Source organism: Gekko japonicus, unplaced genomic scaffold, assembly GCF_001447785.1.
Source record: "Gekko japonicus isolate JY-2015 unplaced genomic scaffold, Gekko_japonicus_V1.1 scaffold473, whole genome shotgun sequence".
Classification (NCBI taxonomy): Eukaryota; Metazoa; Chordata; class Lepidosauria; order Squamata; family Gekkonidae; genus Gekko; species Gekko japonicus.
In genome coordinates, this window is record NW_015172566.1 from 1,062,742 (window position 1) to 1,069,003 (window position 6,262).

Below are 6,262 nucleotides of genomic sequence, written 5' to 3' on the forward strand. Positions count from 1 at the left end.
ACTACTACTACTACTACTATTATTATTATTATTATTATTAAATTTTGTCACAGATATTTGACTGGTAGATGGTATTCTGCAATTCAAGATAGAATTGCAGGACCCCATCTACCAGTCAAATATCTGACTGTAACAATTACATCATCATTATCATAATAATATACTACCAGCTCCCCACCAAATGTGCTCTGTGTTGCAAATCCCATACTGCATTCAACACAGCTCACTTCATCTTGGAATAATAATTATTATTATTGCAGAGGTTCTCTTAAGAAAGTTTGACTAGAGTCAAAGTTCATACCCGGGTTCTCTATATAATAGATCCCGACAGTATCAGACCCTTGGGTTGCCAGTTTCAGATTGGGAAACTCCTGGAGATTGGGGGGGATGCCTGTGCCTGGGGAGGGGAGGGTTTGTAGGGGGATGCGGTGCTACAGAGCCTGACCTCAGAAGCTGCCATTTCCTCCACGGGAACCGATCTCGGTGGCCTGGGGAGAAGTTGCAGTTTGAGGAGAACTCCAGGCCGGCGGCCGCACTTGGAGGCTGGCACTCATAGACAGCCCCCCCTGGGTTCAGCAACCTGCATCCTGGAAGCCACAAGCAAAACATGAAGATGACTGCTTTTCCTCACTCAACGTATCCGGTAACTTGTATGCTGACTCTGAACGTGGAGGTTCCATCTAGCTTTCCTAGCTAATAGCCAGGAATTTATTCGATTCCTTTTAAGAGCTATCAGTGCAATAGGTAAAAGGGCACACAGTTTTCTACCCTCACCTTGGTACAAGACAGGGTTTTTAAAAGACTGGAAATGCATTCGCAAGCAAACAGATTTCTCATTCCTGTCATGTGGCTAGGATTGCCAAGCTCCAGGTGGGGCCTGGAGATCTTCCGCTTTTACAACCGATCTCCAGACTACAGAGATCAGTTCCCCTGGAGAAAACGGCTGCTTTGAAGGGTGGACTCTGTGGCATTGTATCCCCCTGAGGTCCCTGCCCTCCCCAAACCCTGCCATCTCCAGGTATTTCCCAACCCAGAGCTGACAACCATAAAAAGGTAAAGATTCCCTTGCTCGAAAGCCAGTCGAATCCAACTTGAGGGTTGCGGTGCTCATCGCTGTTTCAAAGCCGAAGAGCCAGCGCTGTCCGAAGACATTTCCATAGTCATGTGGCCGGCATGACTAAACACCAAGGCGCATGGAACGCTGTTACCTTCCCACCGAAGTGGTACCTATTTATCTACTTGCAATTTCTTGCTTTCGAACTGCTAGGTTGGCAGGAGCTGGAACTAGAGACTGGAGCTCACTCCGTCATGCGGCACACTCGGGTCTCATTCTTTTCAGTGGGGACAGATCAAGATTCAATGCTCCCTCTAAGCCGTGGAGTCGTGTGAGCAAACATTCCACTTTGAGAGCTACGGGCATTAAAGTTGTGAGCGAGCGACTGGGCTACTGCATAAATTAGTTTGCTCTGGAGGCATCCTTCCTGAGCTAAGACAAAAATGTGTGGGCCGGAGGCTAAAAAACGGAGCTAGCTCACGCTAACTCAGCTTGGAGGGAACACTGGCTGTGCTCGTCCGTCTGTAGCAGTAGAAAAGAGAAAGAGTCCAGTAGCACCTTGAAGACTCACAAAATTTGTGGCAGGGTAGGAGGCTTCGTGAGCCACCGCCCACTTGTTCAGATAACTGAAGCTCACGAAAGCCTACCACAAATTTGGTTAGCCTTTAAGGAGCTACTGGACTCTTGCTCTTTTCTCCTGTTCAGTGGGGTTTACTTCAGGTTACCCACTTCAAGGTGGAGACTAGAGCTCTCTGATGTTACACCTGATGTCCCCACCATAGAGATCCGTTCTGCCAGATGGAATTGGCTGTTTCGGAGGCACAGGCTTTGTGGCCTGACATCTCTGCTGAGCTCGCTCTCCCTCACGATGCACCCTAACCCATCACTGCCCACAAATCTCCAGGGATATTCCAAACTGGAGTTGGCAACCCTAAAACCAGCATTACAGTCTTAAGACATACTTGCTTGGAAATGTCCCTCCAGGACTCGCAGGAAATGTCACTGTAAATAAGAAGTGAATTCCTTCCAAGTCAATAAGACTTTTACCGTGCTTTGCCCCAAGTAAAGCAGGATTTCCTTTTGAGTGCAACTGATAAGAGAAGGTGGTAAAAGAACCCGAATTACTTTGCCCAGCCATGAAATGGGGTCTCCCAACCTTTGGACAGGATCCTGTACTTAAGCTTTAGAGCCATATGTTCCAAAGCAATTAGTAGCATATATAAAAAGTATAGTGTGATCCCAAAGTAAGTTACACCCTTGTAAACCCATTGACTTCCATGGGTTTATGTACTTCTAACACTCAAGCTGCGGTGGCTCAAGTGGTTAAGACGCTGAACTGCAGGCTGTGGAAGGTCAGTAGTTCAGCAGTTCGAGACCCGGATTCCGCATGACGGAGTGAGCTCCCATCTCTAGTTCCAGCTCCTGCTAACCTAGCGGTTCGAAAGCAAGAAATTGCAAGTAGATAAATAGGTACCCCTTCGGTGGGAAGGTAACAGCGTTCCGTGCGCCTTGGTGTTTAGTCATGCTGGCCACACGACCACGGAAACGTCTTCGGACAGCGTTGGCTCTTCGGCTTTGAAACAGAGATGAGCACCGCAACCCTGGAGTCAGACTCGACTGGCTTTCGAGCAAGGGAACCTTTACCTTTAACACCTTCTAGGATTGCACTATTGAGCAACTAGTTTTTGCAAACCAGACCTCAGGGGAAAGGGGCAAGAGAAAGCAGGATTATCTCAACCAACTGGCCATCCTAGTCTGAGACAATCCACAAAAATAACACACAATCCCAAAACAGTCTATGAAAAAATATATATACAGATGTATGCTAAATGCCCATAGAGCATAATCAAAGAGACTAGCTTAAAGCCATAATATCATTTTGTGTCAGGTAATATAAAGAACAACCACTTATTCCTTCACAGAAAAAATACAAAGGGCAGTAACATTTCACATAGCAATCTGCTCCAGACTCTCAAAGTCTATATCCCTCTAACAGTCTTGTAGTTTCAAAAGAAGTCTGCTCCAAATTCAAACACTTCACTTATTCCGGATATTAGGTGTTTCAGACCTCTGGTCTTTCCTCAGGAACAAATCCTACATAGGAATCTTACATTCAATGTAACTTTCAAGTTGACACTTTCATTAGTTTACTTTTCTGTTAATCTACTCGGGCAAGGTCTCCTCACTTATTTCAAAACATGCTAGTGCTGCTGCCAAAGTTAAATGGACCCAAACAACGTCTCACTCTATTTTTGCCATCATCTGGTTGGTTAATACCCATGTTTCATAGCTGCACATTGAACCAATGGGGTGGGGAAGGCAGAAGAAGAAGAAGACGAAAAAGAAGGAGTCGGATTTATACCCTAGCCTTCACTTGGAGTCTCAGAGCAGCTTATAGTCTCCTTCCCTTCCTCTCCCCACAGCAGACACCCTGTGAGGTGGGAGGGGCTGAGAGAGCTTTGAGAGAACTGCTCTTGAGAGAACAGCTCTGAGAGAACTGTGTCTGACCCAAGGTCACCCAGCTGGCTGCATGTGGGGGAGTGGTGAATCAAACCCAGTTCTCCAGATCAGAGTACACCGCTCTTAACCACTACAGTTGTTTTCCTACTTGTGTTGTCCCCCTCACACACACTTTCCCTCTAGATATGACTTATCAAAGTCCAAACGTACCACTGAAGCAGTCACTGCCCCAGTGATAGGGTTGCCAATCTCCAGATGAGGCCTGGAGAGCACCCAGAATCACAGGTAATCTCCAGATGGCACAGATCAGTTCCTGTGGAGAAAATACCTACTTTGGAGGGTGGACGCTATGGCACCATACCCCGCTGAGGTCCCTCTTCTCCCCAACTCCAAATTTCCAAGAATTTCCCAAACCAGAGTTGTCAACCCTACACATCATTTGCCATGTATTTCTACTAGTGCGACAATTCCACTTGCAACGCTTCACAGGTACAAGGCTCTCTTAGAACCAGTTTGGTGTAGTGGTTAGGAGCGCGGACTCTAATCTGGGAGAAATGGGATTGATTCCCCACTCCTCCACATGCAGCTGCTGGTGTGATCTTAGGTCAGTCACAAGTTCTCTCAGAGTTGTTCTGTCATGAGCAGTTTCTGTCAGAGCTCTCTCATCTCCCCCTACCTCACAGGGTGTCTGTGGTGGGGAGGGGAAGGGAAAGGAGATTCTAAGCCACTCTGAGACTGCTTCAGGTAGTGAAGGGCAGGGTATAAATCCAATCTCCTCTTCTTCTTCTCTTGCCTGATACCATCCACTACAGGGGGGTGGGGATGTTGCACATTAAGACACAGGGCCAGTTTGCCGCTCGGGTCTCGTCTGGGTAATAACTGCAATTAGAGTCGATACCCCCCCTCTGAAGGTCAGTCCTGCCGGACTCTCCAGGGAAGATGTCGTGTTATCACAGTTCATTGGTAAAAGAAACAAAGGGCAACATTGCTGTGGGCAAGGGAGATTAAACGGCTGTCCTTGCTTCACAAAAGCAGGATTATTGTGCGCTTAGTTGCCGGAGAGATGGAGCAGCCGCCCAGCCTGCAAAAACTCACAAAGAGAAGTGCACAAACACAGGGGCCGAACTAGAAGGCAAAGGCTGGTTCTGCATCTGGCATTCGCTCCACATTTTTTCAGCACTGAAGGAAAGGTGCATCTCAAAATCACATTCAAATACTCCGGGGCAACCCCATACTGACTGCGAAGTCACCCCTGAACAGCCATACTTCTGTGCAGAAGGTACCACAAAACCCGATGATCAAAGAGAGTGAAAGCGGCATGCAGTGTAGTGGGTATCATAAAACCCGATGATCAAAGAAAGTGAAAGTGGCATGCAGTGTAATGCGTATCATAAAACCCGATGAGCAAAGGAAGTGAAAGCGGCATGCAGTGTAGTGGGTATCATAAAACCCGATGATCAAAGGAAGTGAAAGCGGCATGCAGTGTAGTGGGTATCATAAAACCCGATGATCAAAGAAAGTGAAAGCGGCATGCAGTGTAGTGGGTATCATAAAACCCGATGAGCAAAGAAAGTGAAAGCGGCATGCAGTGTAGTGGGTATCATAAAACCCGATGAGCAAAGGAAGTGAAAGCGGCATGCAGTGTAGAGGGTACCATAAAACCCGATGATCAAAGGAAGTGAAAGCGGCATGCAATGCAGAGGGTACCATAAAACCCGATGAGCAAAGAAAGTGAAAGTGGCATGCAGTGTAGAGGGTACCATAAAACCTGATGAGCAAAGAACGTGAAAGCGGCATGCAATGCAGAGGGTACCATAAAACGCGATGAGCAAAGAAAGTGAAAGTGGCATGCAATGTAGAGGGTACCATAAAACCTGATGAGCAAAGAAAGTGAAAGTGGCATGCAGTGTAGAGGGTACCATAAAACCCGATGAGCAAAGAAAGTGAAAGCGGCATGCAATGCAGAGGGTACCATAAAACCCGATGAGCAAAGAAAGTGAAAGTGGCATGCAGTGTAGAGGGTACCATAAAACCCGATGAGCAAAGAAAGTGAAAGCGGCATGCAGTGTAGAGGGTACCATAAAACCCGATGAGCAAAGAAAGTGAATGCGGCATGCAATGCAGAGGGTACCATAAAACCTGATGAGCAAAGGAAGTGAAAGCGGCATGCAATGCAGAGGGGAATTTCTGTTCCAAGGTGAGTTTCCTAAAACAACAAAGGGAAAAGCCAACGCATAATTGCCCAAAATCTAGAGAAGGCCCTGAACAGTTTCACCTCTGCAGCCAGTCCAGGCTACGCATTCTTTGGCACCTCTTAAACCTATTTATTCCAAACGGCTCCAGAACACCTAAGTCTGCCTTGGAACGTTCAGCCAGATTCTACGGGAGGCTGATTCGCTTGGTTTATATCCCTGAAACAGAGGAGACTGCTGTGCGCTTTCTCTCGAGACGCTAGCCCTTTTGGGCTTCTGTAAACAAACCCTCTTTGGTGTAATGTGTAACTCCGTTTATGGCATGCGAGCAACGGCTTTTATTGACGGGACACAGCCAATTCACTGCAAATGAGCAAGCCCAGAGGGCCGAGTGGAAGGTCATGTAAGAAGCGGAGGGGGGGGGGGAATGTACACACTGGCAACCATTAACCAGGCACTCAGTGCTTGGGAAAGCAACCACAAGAGTGACCTCACTTTTCAACCCCTCCCTCCCCCCTATGTGACAGCTGTATCCTTGTAGGTCTGTGTCTAGAAT